Source organism: Lonchura striata, chromosome Z (genome assembly GCF_050655825.1).
Source record: "Lonchura striata isolate lonStrDom1 chromosome Z, ASM5065582v1, whole genome shotgun sequence".
In the NCBI taxonomy this organism is placed as follows: Eukaryota; Metazoa; Chordata; class Aves; order Passeriformes; family Estrildidae; genus Lonchura; species Lonchura striata.
The window spans coordinates 16,354,675-16,372,844 of NC_140740.1; the positions used below are offsets into that span (position 1 = coordinate 16,354,675).

Below are 18,170 nucleotides of genomic sequence, written 5' to 3' on the forward strand. Positions count from 1 at the left end.
TGCACTCAATTTATTAAAACTTTTTGCTTGAAAGTATTCCACTGAGGCTTCATGTTCCCCTGATTTCTTCAGGTATTCTCAATTATGTTGTCTGTTCAGACACAAAGAGATGCACTTGACAGGTTTATGCCTCTCCCATTAAGCAGGCTGATGTACTCTTGTTAATAATTAAGGTTAACTGCATTCCTCTGCTTCTAGGTGTAACACACAAATCATTGCAGAATAGACCATACTTTAACTCTTAGGGAAAGGAAGTCATAGACCTGAATATTCTATTAAGAAAAAAAAAATCTAATTTCCAGAAAGAGGGGTGTGCTTGTAGGTTAAAGCTTTATTTAGTGGCTGAAAGGAGTTCCTCTGCTCTGTTTTTTAAAGGCAGGCAATCAGACTAGACTTACAAATTACATTAACCTTACAGACCACGAAAGCATAGAGGGTTTTTTTTACCAATTATTTTTGTATTCTAAACCCCTGGCTAGCTAAATATACTTTACATACAGGTGGACCTGGAGACACTTGACACAACAGTGTGAGCTAGAAAACATCAAGTGTTTTGGCTTTGTTCAAATGTAACGAAGTCAACAGACTACAGACCTATGCCAATTTACAGCAAGCTGTAAGTCTTAATTCTGCTTCAATTATTATTATTTTTTTTTTGTGAAAGGAGAAGTCCCCAAAAGCAAATTGCATATGATATTTTTAACACATTCATTTACTTAGAATACCTATCCTGAGTAGTTATCAACATGATATTTTTAAGATTAATTTCACACTGGAAATTTTAGAGACATTTTAGAAGTACACATAAAGCAATACATATGTGAAGGCAAGTGATAAGTGGAATTTTATCTTTGGAGGAAGGTGGTTTTACATTCCCTGCAGGTAAATGAAGGAAATACTGATGTGTAACTAATAGATTCTATGACTTTTAATTTTAAAAAGCCAAGCTGAATTTATCACTGTAGTCCATGGGCCTTGTTAAAATCTGTGTGAAGACCTAAGCATCATCTTCCCTTATCTCAATGTGCTTTAAAGTTGCTCTGATATAATATTATACAATGAATAAAATTATTATTTTACATTAGAGTATTACAGAAATAACTCCATAAGCAGAGCTGGACTTGGAGATAAAAGCAGTGCACACCCCTCTTGTGCACCTTTGCCTGTCAGTGTAAATAGCTTGTGCTCACAGGTGTGCAAGAAGAGCCACAGTGTCCTCCGGCCTCCAGTTTTAGGGAAGCAGAGGTACTTGCAAAGCTGCTGCTGTAGAGCAATATGCCCAAGAAAGATACTGTGTGCAATGTGGCAAAACTTCACTCAGTTATCCATAGGGTTAACCTACAGTCAAACATAGTAAGTGAGCAGTATAGATTAACAGGGAAGCCAAGGCAAGGGAAGAGAATTCCTTGCTACCTCTCAAGAGAGGAAGGAGACAACATAACCTCTCTCTAATATCAGTACAGATGGGCTTTGGGCACCAATCATCTCTCAAGTGTAGGTGACTGTCATTAGCTCACCTGCCCACACAGCTAGAGCAAGGTGTTCCACCCAGAGCTGCAGGCAGGAGATCTCATCACTTTGTGCTGCAGCAGGGAGGTTTTGGGGTCTTACTGCACTGGTCTGCTTGTTAGTACCACATGAGCTTGCAGGAAATCAGGAAAGTGAGGACAGTGAGAAGTGAAGGAAATAAATGTGAAGGGATGCTTGAAAAACCCTTGAAAAGGGACCTTTGAAAAATGTTAGATCCTTCAACAAAACCATACCTAAATGCTTTTTCAAATATTTCTGTTGCTGGAAGGCTACACCTGTAAAAGAGCCTTTGCCTTCTTATCTGTCCTAGTACTAAAATAGTCTGTTCAAGGTAGATGACAAATAAGCAAGTACACAGGTGCTTTTCACACCACAGTAAGCATAGTACACTGCATGCTCTTTACATAAGCATGAAATTTCTCAGCTAGGCCCTGAGAATTCTTCAGACACAATGTCCCTGACCCTCGCAGAAACTGCAATAAAAGAAACAGAAGAAACCTCATCTCAAGCAAGACTACTCTATAGATACTGAAATGTACATCTTCTCTGCTCTTTTCTGAACATTAACTTTCCTGACCTCATTAAAAATCTCAAATTCAAACATTCTTATTTGTTTTTGCTGTCTGCAAACAGAACACAGGCTTTTAAAGACACTGTGGCCTTAAATGGAGTATTAAAATAATCGGCTTTGTGTGAATCTGCTCTTTAAAATCCTTTCACCTGAGATCAATGGTAAGATGCCATCCAGTGGCTGAAGGCAACACAGAACTAGCACAAAACCGGCGGGAGCGTTCAACTACAAGGACATCTAGTGGTAAGATATCAAACTGGTTGAATAAGTTTCAAAAACGGAAGTCAAAAAAATGATGTTTCAATAATACTTACTTTTAAATTCAAGTAGAGGTCATTCTACTGTATGACTGAAGATGATACACTCTTCTAATTCTGTTGTATCTTGTTTTTTTTTCATTAAAAAACATGGCATAGCAGGTCATCCAGAATTATTAGCAATTCTGACTATTACTTAAAAATAAAGCAATAATTATATAAAAAATATACCCATATTAGAATTAGAATTGCTTGTAAAGCTATGTATCATGTAAGCCAGTTAAAGCTAAATTACTTTGCTCATGAATGCCCTGGAGTCTCACCCAGAAGCTTCCTTTGTAGAACGCAAGTTATAGGAGGCTTTAGAATCCCTTTAAAAATACTCTGAAGGATTGGTATATTCATAAATTACGTTCCTACAGGTTCATATTTCTTGAATTTTTATATTGTTTCTTTGATATTATTTCTTCCATTGTGTAACTTTTATTCTGGTTTCTAATAAAAGCCTTAGAAGAGAAGACGCTGAGTTTATGCCATGCAAGTATTCCAGATTCTGAGAATATCATGCTCAATTAAAGTTCATAATTTGTGCAAGAGGGAAAGAATGAAAAAAAAACCTTTACAAAGCTTCATTATGACACAAGGCTTAGATCCTACTTCCTTCAAGTATGAAATATCAATACTGATTATATTTTACAGCAGCACAAAAGAAACCTGATAGATACTGATCCTAGAGGAACAAAATGAATAAGGGCTTGTATTTTGAAAAACCTATTAGACAAGTTGCAAAGCACACTGAAAATCATTTTTAGAGATAAATATTAACTGAAGAAGACAGTGCTAGGCTTTCTCTTTGCTTATAGACTTTACATTTTGTACAAATTACATCTACATTTTATTAAGCACTATGTGTCTCTGAACTGAAGATCTGGTTTGTTATCAATAAAAATTCCAGTTCAACACATTACACAGCTGAAATCCTGTGTAAAGAAAGAAACTGTGATGATGAAGTCTATACTTTCTTGCCAGAGATCTGGCATCACTGTCCCCAAAGACAGACCAATTCCAGAGGTGCAGTGGAATGCAGATTTTCACTTTGTATTACAGAAGATGGAAGTAACAGCAAACAATTTATGAACCAAGTCCTGTAGGAGTCCTACAGTTTCAGCCTTAAGTGTCAAGTTTGTAAAAGCATAGGAGTAAGAACTTAACCTTGTTAAAAAAAAAAGAAGTAAGCCATCTGAAGAATAATAGATAGCCAGTCACTTGATGTCCACTCTGAAAGAATAATATTCATATACATGCATAGGTTTTTCCCCCTTTGGATTCAGTTTAGAACAAACTATATATATAATAAATGCAGGAAAATACCCAACAAACCATCAAAAACACACAAAAAAAATGGGGGAAAAGATCAACATAAGAACAATGGAGTACCATGGGTGTCAAACAACAGTTCCATTATAGTAAACAGGAGTTTGTTTAGCTAAGCTTTTTCTAGCTTGTTTACCTAAGCTTTTTCTAGCTCACACACACAGAGCTCTACACAGCTAATATTTTAGGAACTTTGAAGCTGTCTTATTCAAATGAATGAATCACCATTGTAGAAAAACAATCCATAAAAATGTGGTCCTTTTGTAAGGGGCTTACTTTTAATACAAATGCCTAATTATAGAACTTGAGACTCTGTACATCTAACTGAAGTGCTCTCCACAGCATGATTTAACAGGTAAAGAAAGCTTAGCTGTAATAAAGAGGTTAAAAGGATAAAAGGCTGCCAAAGGAACTTGATGCTAGACTCTTTCCATCATCTAAAAGCATTTCTATGGACCAGTCTTTGATTGTTGCAGATGTTCCCACCTGTCAGAGAAACATTTCTTAATGAAAGGTCAAAGTATATAATAAGATGGCTACCTGAACATTAGCTGTGTCAACTTTCTTGAAAGAAAAGACAGCAGAGGGTCTTTATAATAAACTATTAATCTTACTTATTTAAATAAATGTTTGAGACTAATTAGTATTCATTTAAAGAAACAAAGAGAAGATAATACAAGAGCAATTGCTGGCCTTGTGCAAAGCATTCGACACTGTCCTGCATGATACCCTTACCCCAAAACTGGAGAGGCATGGGTTTATGGATGGACCACCCAGTGAATAAGGACTGGGTTGGATAGTTGTGCTTAGAGAGTTGTAGTAATTGCTCAGTATCTGGATGGAGGGTCGCCATGAGCAGTGTTCCTCAGGGGGTGGAACTGCTGTTTAATATCTTTTTTGGCAGCATGGACAGAACACACTCTGCAGTGTGATCCACACAATAGGGAAGGAGAGAAGGGATGCCATTCAGAGGGACCTGGACAGGCTTGAGAGGCAGGTCTGTGTGAACCTCACGATGCTTAACAAGACCAAGCACAAGGTCCTGCACCTAGGTCAAGGCAATTCCAAGAGCAAGAATAGGTGAGGTAGAGAATGGATGTAAAGTAGTCCTAAGGAGAAGAATTTTGATAGTTTTATGGCCAAAAGGCCTGACAAGTCTCAGCAATGCACACTTACAGCTCATAATGCCAACTGTACCTGGGGCTGCAGTATGAGCAGGGCGTCCAGCAGGGTAAGGGAGGATGACTCTGCCTCCCTAGTCTGCCCTTGTGAGACCCTGCTGGAGTTCATGTCCAGTTTGGGGGACCCCAACATCAGAAGGATGTGGACCTGCTTGAGTGAGTCCAGAGTAGGGTAAGAAAGATGCTAACAGGGCTGCAGCACCTCTCCTACCAAGTCAGGCTGACAGCTGGAGTTCTTCAACCTGGAGAAGGCTCTGAGAGACCTTAGAGCACCTGCCAGTACCTAACGGGGCTACAACAGAGCTGGAGGGGGACTTTTTAAAGGGCAGATAGAGCTAGGACAAGGGGAGAATGGCTTTAAACTGAAGCAGGGTAGATTGGTATTAAATACTAGGAAGAAACTTTACTGTGAGGGTGGACACACACAGCTCTTTACTGATGGGGCACTGGCACATCCACAGAGAAGCTGTATACACAGCTTCTGTACATGGGGTGTGTATATGGGGTCATCCCTGGGAGTGTTCAAGGCCAGTCTGCAGGTTTGGGCAGGTCCCTGCTCATTGCAACTAGCAACCTACTTCCAAATTTATTCACACTAACTCATGAACTGGAGTTCAGGAATGGAGCCAAAGAACATTACACATCTTTCCCTGACAGAAAAGCTTAATTTCATTCCTGTAGTTGTGAATTTGGAAATTAAAATACTGAGAAAATTTATATAGTAAGAATAATTTAGCACTACTAATAGTTCTAGATATATTTCAGTATATTAAATTGTCATAGCTGTATAATTTTCCATAATCAAATATTAGGTGTGTCCTAAAATCTTTCCCTACAAAATGTTATCAAGTGATCTACAATTCATTACCATACAAAGATATTTTTGCCACAAAGTGCAACACACAGACAATATGAGGGGGCAAATATCATAAAAATCTTTGGAAAAGTATAGCAGAGAGTGGGTGTATTATTTTCTGACAGAAGCTTAGAATAGGAAGATAAAATCTGGTTGTGAAGCATTTTGTCAAAAACCAAAAATCTATTTGCATGACAATGGAAAAATTTGTTCCTTCTGCCTAATATTTTAACACCTACCCAAGTCTCTCATAGGGAAATTGATTTCATATTTTACTTCAGTATTTATTCAGAAAAAGCTGACTTTGAATTTTCTTTATGTAGAAGCTGGAAACAGCTATGTCCCAATTTCACTGGTTTTTTTTTTTCATTCAGTATGACTGATTTTTTTCTGCAAAATACTAGTCACACCAATTACTTACTTTAAGGTTTCTTTGGGAAAAAAGCCTTGAGTGTTCAAAAGAGTTGGTAGTTGGTAATTATGTTGCCAAAATGTCCTAAAAGTAACAATAGAACTAAAAACCTCTAGGACAAAAGCCCAAAAAAAATCCTATGAGTGAGTAACATGGGAAAGGAGCTTCATAGACATCTTCTGAGAAGAACTTCAGCTTTTTAAACTAGCAGAACCAGATGCTGCTGAATTTTGCTTAAATTTTTATATGGGGGCCAAAACAAAAAAAAAAAAAAGTAATTAACTTGCACCAGATATTTGTATATTCATAACAATGAATGCTATTTTATCAGTGTATTAGGAGAAAGTGTTTAAAAAGTTTAGGCATCAAAACAAACACATTTGCAGTACACAGAAGAAAAGGATTTTGAAAGATCACATTTAGATACATTTTTCAGAATCCACTGAAGCATGACTTCTATCATATGAACATAAGATCTCATACAGAGATGCAAATTCATTGAAGATCTAAATGTTTAATTTTATAAGTAGGAGCAACTGTTTAACAAAACTGATTTCCATGGAATACAGTAATGTGCCTGTGTTGCATTCAATACAGTAATCCATGAAACTGTGACCAGTGAATTCCAGTTTTAAAGGAAGAATCAGTATTTTTAATAGCCTTAGTCGCATTTTCTTCTACATTTCTCAAGATAGAGTGCATTGTTGTTAAATAGCTACTTCTCTGGTAATACTGTTTTAAATGCTGCTGAAGGGATCCTTGTACAGTTTTTGTTTTATAAAAAATTCAATTGCTAATGTCAGTATTCTGAAATTATCAAATAAAAATTTGAATATTTCAAATTTGAATCTGTAGCAAAGTTAATAGATGTCAACAGAACTAGCACTTAAAAGATTTTCCAGTGAGAAAAATGCTAAACCCATATATTTAATGCAAAATTGGTTTCTGAACCAAGACCATGCTGTGTTGAGTCAGTCACGATTTCTTCGATGACTTGGGTATTCCTGTTTTCCTTTTCTGTACTTTCAGCACTCCTTTGTCCTATTTATTCAGAAATTTTTTAAAATTTTCTATATTCAGTTATCTCATCTCAATAGGTCTATTTCCTTGATCATGGCCTCTGCCAATTGTAAAAATGAGCTAGTGATCCCTAAGCAGTCTGAAGCATCTGCCAACCTCAGTCCAAGAACAACAGAGTCACATGCGACAGAAGCATGGAAAAAAGATCAACATTAGAAACACCACCTTAAAAGATGGTGGTGCATTAAAAAATTGTATTGTACACAGAGAAATATTATTTTTGGAATAGTCATACTATTCGGAGTCCAGGGTTTCAGAGCTTGCCAAATTTTGAGGAAACCAATATCTGTTTTCCAGTACTAATTCTTCCAGATAAGCAAAAATTCAACCTCACTGTAAATATTTAGGACAACAGAAATTAAATATGTCATCTCCTCCCTTCCACAGAACGAGATACAAAAAGGAAAAAGGTAAGGAAATAAAATAGAATAGCAGACAAATAATGCACTTTGCCAACAATATACAGCTTTTTTACCAGCCAAAATAAAATGGAAAATCATCAGGGACCATAGCTTGAATTGGGTGGAGAAACAGGAGGAAAAGAGGGATTGAGAAGCAAAACCTCACACAATCTCTCCCTAATTTCCACTTCTCCAAAAGCCCACTACCAATCAGACAGAAATTCAGTATGACCAGCAGCAAGTGTTTTTTGGTTGTTTGGATTTATCATATGTTTTCCACAATAACTTTGCTGGTTTCTTACCATAAGATTTGCAAAATCTACAGAGGAAATTGCACAAATGAAAATATCTTTGTGGAAGATTGTGAGAAGTACTAGAAAGGAGGAAAAAAGAATATAGCAAATTATTGAATTAGTTGGACTAAATTAGGGATGAAAAAAATCAATGTTTAAAGCAGAAGTGTCCATTTTCAAAAATTTCTGTGATTCTCAGATATGTAGAAATATCCCAAGAAATACAGTTACTGGATTTAACAGAGAATGAAAGGACTTAATCTAATTCTAAAAATAAAATTCTTCATCTGTAACAGCATATGGTTTTGTGATTCAGTTATTACTGTTTGGATGGATAGTACTAAAACTAATAAACAGTGCAGATGACAAAAAGAAAATAGTAACTTTTTCTCTTCAGAATAAAGTATTGCTGGTTCTTGCATTTCCACCCCTGGAAAATTCTTCAAAAAATTCTTCCTGCTATAAAGAAAGAAATCTGTACAGAAGCAGTTGAGAAACTTTTCCTTCTTTTAATTTCAATCCAGTGGTTATTCTGTTTTCAGTGTTTTTTGTGTAACATAAAAAGAATAAGACAGAGGGGAAACAATCCAAGCATTGTGTGAGAAGACTGATTCAACAATGTCTTTTTTAAAATTTTGAGTATAGTAGCACTATCATTTCAGAAAATGTTCAACACCTAAAACTGTAACAGCAAGCAAATGAGATCTTTGGTACAGCCATTTAGTAACATACACTTCATTCTTAGGCCCTAATTATATTTCTTGCTATTCACAAGTGAGAATTTTTAATAATGTTCAGAATACCTATTAAAAGTAAAGTTCTGATTTATGCCTCTGAAACATTTACTAAACCTAATGAGAGTCTTCTGGAAAATAAGGGGAGGAAGAAAAGCTTTGAAGCCTTTGCTTGTTCTTAGAACACACCTTAAAATGAGTTTGCCTCACATGGTTTGAGCAGGTAGTTGGACTAGAAGACCTCCTGAAGTCACTGCCAATGTTAATTACCCTATGATCTTACCCTACAATCACATAGATTTGTTGCATGATTATCAGTGAAGACTCTGTGTATGTCCTTTCATATATCTCTTCAAATAACTTCTGATAGAAATAATAATAAAAACCAAAAACTTAAAATAACAGGTCTGAGATCATAAAACCTCATAATAAAGATGTTTAGGCCTCCTTGATAAGATAGATGTGCAACTCATTTTTAGCAATAGGTAAGGTAATATTTTCAATTTCTGCTTCTCTTGGCATAAAGGCTTTTTATTCAGTGATTAAAAAGTAGTGCTGGCCAGAAATAAAGATTATGCTCTGTAGCTAGTCTTCCCAGACATAAAATATATTTTCCCTAGGTATTTGGGTGACTACTTCTATCACTGATATTTTAAATGAGTGAAAACAGTTGCTGCTGTTTTCATCCTATGACTTAGCAAAGTAGGTGTGTGGAAAGATATTGACATTCTCAGTAGAAACATATGACCTTATATTTTTATGAATGGTACTCTGCATTAGATCTACATATTTTGTGTGATTTGTCTGATACTGTTTGTCTGCTATTAACTGCTCTGCACAGTGCAAAAAATTAAATGGCTCTGTTCATTATTTCAGTGGCATTATGTAGAGTTCATAATGGTAAATTATCTTACACTTTCAAAAAGTCAAATATCATTAATTACTTGATTGAAAAAATAATTTTAAAATTAAATAACTTAAAATTATGTTGCAAAAATGTCAAGAATTGCACCCTAAAAATTCCACTTTAATTACTGGTGATCTATATTCGAACATGGTTAAATTTTTAACATTCTTGGAAGTTTTTGTTGTATTACTGTTGTGTTTTTATATCAAAAGTTTTGGTTTCATCTTTACAGCAAAGCTAGATATATTCGCTACAACATTCAGTTCACTTCATAGATTTTGAGTGTGTTGATACCTGAATTGTCCAATACCTTGTTGGTTATTGTTAGTTCCACATTTTAAGTAATCATATGCACCCTTAAAATTAATTTAGGTTCACTTTGCAGAAGCTAATGAAACTAAAATATGTTGGTATGAAACATTAGATTTTGTTTATTTGTTGAAACAACATGTTACATGTTCCTTTGTAGATTTGTATATCTAATATTTGTGGTTAAAAGCAGTTATTAATTTTACATCTTTTTATTCTGACAATTTATTCCATTCAGAAACACTTTAAAAACATTTCAGTGCTTTGTTTTATTTCAAATGGCTCCTCCTCTCACCTGCTTTACACTCTGTTAGAAATGTAACAGGAAATAAATGCAGCATTTGAAAGTTTTTAACTTTTCATTTAACATTTGATGCTAACAGATGTTCCCAAGGATAGTCTATCAATCTTACACTAGATTGTTTTTTGTTATAAGCACAATTCTCAATTTAAAATGTATTCCTTCTGGAGAAAATCAGAAAATTACTGGATTTAAAATGAACACAGGCCATCAAATACATGTGCATTGAGAAACAGAAATAGCAATGCTGTGATGGGGACTTTAGTTCTTTGATGTCAGGTTGCAGGGTTGCCTCATCCATGGATGGGCACATTTGTGATGGATTCAACTGCACTGCCTGTTCAACATCTCTATAAACTCAGTGACAAATACCTAAAGCCTCTAGGAAATAGATCACTTCCATCACTCTTTTGTTGGCAGTCACATGGGAAAAGCTCCTTCTCTTTTTTTTTAAGCAGCCTATCTGTATAAACTACTTTTTCAACAAGTTCTTCCTGAAGGTAGTTGTTGATTTGGGCATTATGTGGAATTTTACATATTACTAATATATAGTAACTGTGATGAGTATACTGACCTATGACCAGTGGGAATGATGCAGAGAAAGGAGAAAAGATCAGGGTTAGTTACTGTAAGAATAAGAATTGGGAACCAGCATCTTCAGTGTACCAATGAGAGGGGTTTTACTTTGTCTTTCTTAGCCACAGCTCTGAAAATGTTTTAGAACAGGCTGAACATATCACTGTCATAAGGTTTTCTTTTGTATCCTTACTTGCAACAGCACTGCAAGTGGGGAGAATGGATATCATCTAAATGGGATAAGGAGGGGAGAGAGTAGCAGGAGAGGCCAGCAGGACAACCCTGATATTCTCTGCTGATGCAAACGTCATTAAGTGTTTTGACAATTAGTTCATCGAAGTATCCTCAGAGCCACCACTGCAAACACACCAGGAAGAAACCTCAGCCAAAAGACTTAGTGGCTGACAAGAAATTCTCCACGAGATTTTTCACTTCCAAGGAATCTTCTAGGGATTTAGGGTTTTACTCTGCTGCTGAGACAGGTCCTAAGTCAATAAAATGAAAATGACACAGGCACTGATGCCAGAACATTCAGTGAAGTGTGACTATGTTAAGACTGTTTCTGAAATACTGTTTCCAAGTCAACCAGACACACACATACTGCGAGTGGGTTTCTATTAGAAAAGAGATTTTTCAATATCAGCTTATCAAAACTAATGTTTCCAAAAATGCTTCACTCAAGAAATCGGCACAAAACACAGGTGAGAAGATTTCTGAATATTTATCTCCTTTATCAATAAAAATGGAAGAAAAAATAGAAAGCAAAATTTTTAAAAATCCAGCTTGCATGTCATTAAACTAGCCATAGTACAGATTTTAAAAAGTATATCTGCTTGTAAAAGTTAGTGTTGACTGAAAGCTATATATGTAAGATCTACTTTAAATATGTTCTGAAGAAAATGAAAAATTATAGCCATGTCTTTTAGCACAAGAAACTTCTAAGAATACCATTCTCTTCCCTAAACATGGACATCTAATTTCTGGAAATAGGTTGTATGATATTACATGAGGAAGTTACAGAAAAGTTTATCTGCCATTTGAAAAGGACAATGCACTGCAATTTCTAATACTGCAGGTTTTTAAGGAGAGATAACTAAAGGTGTTGTAGTATGTCACAGAAATACTGAAATAGTATGGTAAATTAAAAGTTTCATTTTAAAATCCAGAAACATTTTAAGCCATTTCTGGGGAGGAAAAATATAATTTCTGGAGGAGCCTTTCTAGGAACTATTCCAGGAGTCTCCTACTATATCACATCTCCTGACTACAGGGAGGGAAAGCATCATTTACACAGCTTCAAAAGGAGTTCTCCTGCTGACAGACAGATCCTCTCTCAAGAGCACCTGAATTTAACTTTGAATATAGCTTCCTGCATATTTACGAGAAAAAATACAAATACTGGGCTCATGCACATTGTAAGATGAAAAGTTCAATTTATTGACTAATTGTGGGCTCCCTAACTCAGCAGTGAAGAGATGAGTATGTTGCAAGCATCTCCTCTAGAAAGTGCTCCTAGTTTTCTTTTTTTCCACCTTTTAATTTATACATCTTTTAAAAATGTCTCAACCTTTCTCTTACGGCCCAGATTTAGCAAGGTTGTTAGAGACCTGAAAATCATATCTCTCTGTCTTGTCCTTTAGTCAATCATCCTGCCTGATATTCTAAGAGGAAAGCTTAGGCACAGGTAGGAGCATGGCAGAACACCAAGAAATAAAATCATGCACTGTGAGTTTTTTGGCTTGAAACTAATTTGCAAGTATACACAGTTTTCAAAAGACTTAACAGGCAGATGGTAAGTATTCTTCAAGAAAAATTATATTTACTAATACCTGCACTTAGAATGTAACCAGGCAGCAATGTGAAGATCACAAATATACTTTAAAATACTAAGAACAAATTATGTGCCCAGGTGGCAGCATCCCAAACCCAACTAGAATTCATGGTTTTCACATATGTCTATATCCAGGTAGATAGATGGATCTCATAGAGCAGCTTGGCATTTGGGTAGCATCTCTGGTACAAAATGCTCTTAGTTTGATGTTAACAAGAAGGTATAGTAGTCCAGGCATTATTACCTTTTTAAAGAATGAAAATGACTCTGTATAGAGACAGATAGATATTTTTTCAAAACAAATTTTCCAAAAACAGCTGTACAGACAAGTAGTATACATATCACCATAGCCTATGAAAGTACTCAATTTACTTCAATAATTTTTAATGGAAAAATGTGAAGAAATAAATTCTTTCAGTACATAATATAATGCCAATGCAGGACAGAATTCATTCTTTGCAACACAAACAGCTTTCTCTGACAAGTTAAGATTTTTAAATTGTAATTTATTTTTTCTTTAGCATAACATTACAGCTTTTGTCTACATAACTTCAAATCTGAACTAACAAAGAGAAACAAAAATTAGTTTTCCAGCTAGAAATCTAGGTGTATGAATGCTTGCACACAACACTTAAAAGTCTAAAGCCGTTAGGCCAATGCATTTCTCAGCTATTCTAGTCATAGTTGCATACAGCTTCATATGCAAACTTGTGCCAACATCTGAAACATATACACATTTCTGTAGTTACAAATAAGTTTATTCTCTTCAAATGAGATTACTTACTTTTCAAAACTTAATACAACTGCAACATTTCCAAAGCATTATGTTGGAGACAACACTGGGAAAAGAAAAGAAATTAAACCAAAACAAAAAACAACATCCAAAAAATCCCTCAACAAAACAAAACACATGAAAACAAACACAAAAACCAAACAAAAGAAAAAAAATAAAGAAAAAAGAAAAGGGAAAAATCAGAAAAATAATTTAATCTCTATTTTTTGAAAATGTTCTTCTTTATCAATACGTAAGGGCAAGGAGTGATACAAAGTCTAAAGATATAATCTAAGTGAAAAATACTTTTATTAACATTTCATACTTTGGAGTTCCTTACTTGAGCGTAATAAAAAGAAAACTGTTGTCCTCTGCACAGTTCTGGTTTATTGTGTAGTCAAGTCAGAAATGATCTGTTAATAATGAAAATTTCCATAGGTTTTACACATCTGTGTAAGAAGGCCTAACAAGTAACATTGGACAATTTACCAAAGCTTCAGCAAGAGAAGAAAACAGATTTACTTCATGGCTGGCTTGTTGGCTTCTTAATGTTTGAAATACAGGGTTTTTTTTCTTTTGTTTGTTTGTGATTTTTTTAACCATTAGCTTTCACCCTATGACTACTCTCTCTGTTCCCATTTGCTACAGGCTTATGTCCATTTTCAGTCATTCACCACAAATTCCTTCACAACTGTGTTCTTTGTACTGTAATCTCTCATGATTCCCATCAATATTTTCTCATAAAGTATCAAAGAAGGACCCTTGTACCCAACCAGTGATGTTCTCACAGGATTCTGAGACCTTCTGCACATTTTTCTGTACACCTAGTTGTTGAGTTTGCTCTACATATAGAGAGTAAATTCTACAGTGAAGAGTCACACTCTGGCAATAACAATCTAACAAAATACAAAAATGAAACTAAAAGAAAAAATGGATTAGCAAAAAAAAAAAAAAGAAAAAAGCGCTAGTTCTGAACTTACACAAATACATAAATACAAACACTTTAAGTGTCTAAGCAATCTTCAAGTTCAGTGGTGCAACCTCTGTTTTGGCAAGGTGAACAGTTGTAATTTTAATTCAGTGAAGAATTTTTTAAATGCATGTATTTGTGCATATGGTTTGGAGACTGTGGCAGGGTCAGTCTGGGCCGGGGGGGCCGGGCATAGACAGCAGATGGGTCTCTACTGGATTGCTGATGGGTGCTACTTCCCCCAGCACAGAGAATACATGTGGGAAGTCCTACCTGCCAACACAGGTACCATAACGCCTACAGTGAACCACCCTGGTCTACTAAATAAGTTTTATGCAAACTACAAGATGTGGAGAATTGAACTATATTTAGCTGAATTAGTCATTTATGAAAGAGAACAAACTGAAACATATTTGGAATTTTGGACTCTAGTCTGAACTCTTATCATCATATCAGGTGGAAAAATCACATTGTGGGAAACCTGTTCAGTGAATCGAAAACAGTCTGCTTTACCAGTCTCTGAAGAAGAGAAAGCTTTGACAGATTGTTTTTAAAGTGTTCCTGGAATATTTAATCCTCCACTGATGTTTTAGGCAAGCTGTCTCTATTTCTGCTAAGTTAGTCAGTAAGATGTAAAGTAGCAGCAAAAATAATTTATAAACATAAAGCAACTTTCACCTTGCCTGTATAGATCAGTGTCTTTCCCCCAAACAAGTTGTGCCAAAGAAACAAAAACAAAAAAAAAAAACAACACAAAAGTGCTTCCATATTTATCTACATATGTAGAAAACTTCAAAGCAGAATTACAAACAGAAATTAGAAGCTATTGGCAGGATTGGCAGGAGACATCTGTTGTACCATCTGGACAAAAATTGAAGCTATAAATCCACCTTTCTGAGGCAGAGCATTTATCTTTCCTTTTAGGCCTTGTAAATCACTTAAATCTTAGTCAGTGATAATTACAGCTCAACATAAAATAATATAATTTTAATCCTATTGTTAAAAGAACATTTTAATGGGCGAAGAAGCAGTTGGAATAGACTGTAGTAGCATTGATGTGAGAACACTTTCTGACTATAGATTCTACTAAAGTTAACCACAATATAATAGCTAGAAGCAGAAACAAAATAAGAAATAAAAAAGTAGATTGCAGCAGTTTCCTAAAACATGATTTTTCTTTCTGTATTGTCATCTGCAGCCTCCCTGTGGAAATCCTTGGAGTATCAGGAAGGAACTAAAGTTCTCAGAAAACAACAACCAGAAAGGTGAGCAAAATCAAAATAGCAAAAGCTGGAATTAAAATTAATGTTTGTTGTGCTGAAACAAATCAGATATTTTACAAAAAATACTGAAAACAAGAAGAATCTATAAAATCAATGGCTTGAGGAAAGGCTGTATCATCAGCTATGGACAAGCTAAATGAAGGAAATACATTGAGTTCATCAATAGCTTGTCCACTCAAGCTAATTCCACTCAAGCAGCTATTCATTACAGTTGCAAGACAAAAACTGTTTCACTCTTCTAGGCACAGGGAAGCTTTCCAAGGAAAGGAGGAAACAGAATAACCCAAGAGAATTCATTAAAGAGTCAACTAAAACTCATCATTAAATGCTAGTAAACATCTTTTAAGTTTGTATGGCATTGGTGCAACTGATGTGCAAGGAAACAGATAAAGCTTTGGTTACCAAAGTGAACATCAGACAAAATCCTATTTATAAGTTCCTGGCAGCTCCCACATCCAGTTTATAATTGGATAGAACAAAACTGTTCAGCTAGAAAACACAGCAGACAACAACAGATCATTTAGAGTGTGCAGACCACTGTGTTGCCATAGACACCACCAAACTGCAGATAAACCCACACCTTTTTTGGTCTCATAAAAACCTAAACCAAACAAAAAAGCTCCAACCATACCCAACCAAACCAACAAAGTTTTATGTATTGTTGCCCATCAAAAATCATACCAAATCAGATAAAGAAATGTGCCTGCCGATGCAGAGCTACCAAGCAGGTTTTTTTTAATTCCTGGTGGCTTCTCTGTGTTGTTATAAAAGCAAAGGTATTAGATCCAGCTTCAGCACCTGGTCTTGTCAGCAGTCTTCATGACAGACCTGCTTTTGAGCTGGCAAGCAATGATCTATGAGTCACCAGTTCCTAAAAAAAAAATTACAAAAGACTGTTGATAGTGATGAAGTTGATGAAGTTTCAAGAATCTTCAGTAATACAATAAGATTGTTAATGAAGGACCGTTACTGAACAGAACTGATTAAGGTTATGATCAAGAAATTAATGCAAGCATAAAATTGCTATTCATCTCTGAAATATTTCCTTTAGTGGAAGGAAGTCTTACATTTCCTGTTAGTGGAAAGTTGTGATGTAACAAGCATGTGAGTTGCAAAAGAGAAATTGTATCTCTTACATTTCATTTTGCTTGCACAAGTAGTAGATACAGGTAAAGAAGCTGACAGTACCTCTGAATTCACAAAGGGGGCCCTAATTTTGCTGGGTTTGTTTGTTAGGGCTTTTTTTCCAAAATAGACTGGTAAGGAATTTAAGAGTATTTTAGTATTTAAGTATAATTTTAGTATTAATATTTAGTATTATTTATCTATGAAGGGTAAGTTTAGTATTATTTTGGACCAAAAAGTGGGAAGAGAAAAATAAGAAGGGCAGTATTTAACTGACCATTTTTCATCCTAGCAAAACAAAGAAGTATACTCTGTTTCTCTGCATCAACACCAGAGAGTTATCTCAGCTCTCCTCAGGAAGCCAAATATTTTGTACTGGTGTAAAACTGAAACAATTTCCAGATGACAGTTAAAGTTAACCACACTCACAAAATTAGATGCCAGCACCTGAAGGCTGTCATTCATATTTTACTGCAATATTTGAATAAAGATCTATCATCAACCTCACAAATTAGCCTTTAATGTGATAAGATTCTTAGGAATGAAGCAGTACTGTGCCAAAGGTATGCAAAAAATCAGAACTAATCTATGAACAAATTTACAATTCTAGTTACTTTGAAAGGTGAGTCAAAAAATTTGTAACTTTTCAATATTTTCAAAATAAATAAGCAATTGGACTAAATCCATTCATTCAAAACAAAAGTGAAAAGTTCTAATTATATATCAGTGTTAATTTTGTTATTATGACATTTTGCATATGCTCCTTGTAGTGCTACTTTGATAATAGCTAATGTGAGTTTCAGCATGCTATAATTATCCATTCGCTGAGTGTTTTTTTTTTTTTTCTTTTTAACCACTAGATGTCTCTAGCTGTATTCATGATTAAGGCAAATTATCATGTAAATCTGCTTGAAAACACTCGAGCTGTCAAAGCAGAATCCCACAAGTTTCTTGCTCTGACTCCACTAGAAAGTCAATGTTCTCTGTGAAAGGTACTATCCTGTTGTTTCAAAATAAGAAAAGGAAATTTAAAATACTCTGACTGCAGAATAATTCTTAGCCACTAGTAAAAAGTTAGAACAAGTATGTCCTGCAAACTGAGCAAAAACTCTGGGCCCATGAGTAATTCCATTCAGCTTTCAAATCTAGTCATGATATGAATGGGAGTCTAGATCACATCATTTCCAAACCAAATTATTGTGTGCTTCCAAAATATATGAAACATGAACATTGCCATTTAGGTTTTCATCAGCTACCATAGTCACCCTCCTATCTAAAACGTGAAGCATTAAACATTGGAGGAGCTCAGAATTATATTTAAGTTACAAATAGCGTGATAGTTCCCCTATATAGAATATTTATTCCAAACAGGACATTCAACTTAATTGTTAGATATACACACAAAAC

The 18,170-nt window shown here is 35.1% G+C and overlaps 1 protein-coding gene and 1 long non-coding RNA gene across 3 annotated transcripts in view; one reads left to right on the plus strand and one right to left on the minus strand.

The window, feature by feature from the left end:
- TRPM3 (transient receptor potential cation channel subfamily M member 3) overlaps nt 1–18,170 on the minus strand; it is a 406,874-nt gene that overhangs the window by 316,776 nt on the left and 71,928 nt on the right. The window lies entirely within an intron of this gene.
- The window catches only part of LOC146763665 (uncharacterized), a 33,978-nt gene continuing 26,786 nt past the window's right edge, over nt 10,979–18,170 (plus strand). Inside the window, exons 1-2 of the long non-coding RNA XR_014951191.1 lie at nt 10,979–11,483; nt 15,554–15,620. This is a non-coding gene — a long non-coding RNA (uncharacterized LOC146763665). The remainder of the gene's footprint in view (nt 11,484–15,553; nt 15,621–18,170) is intronic.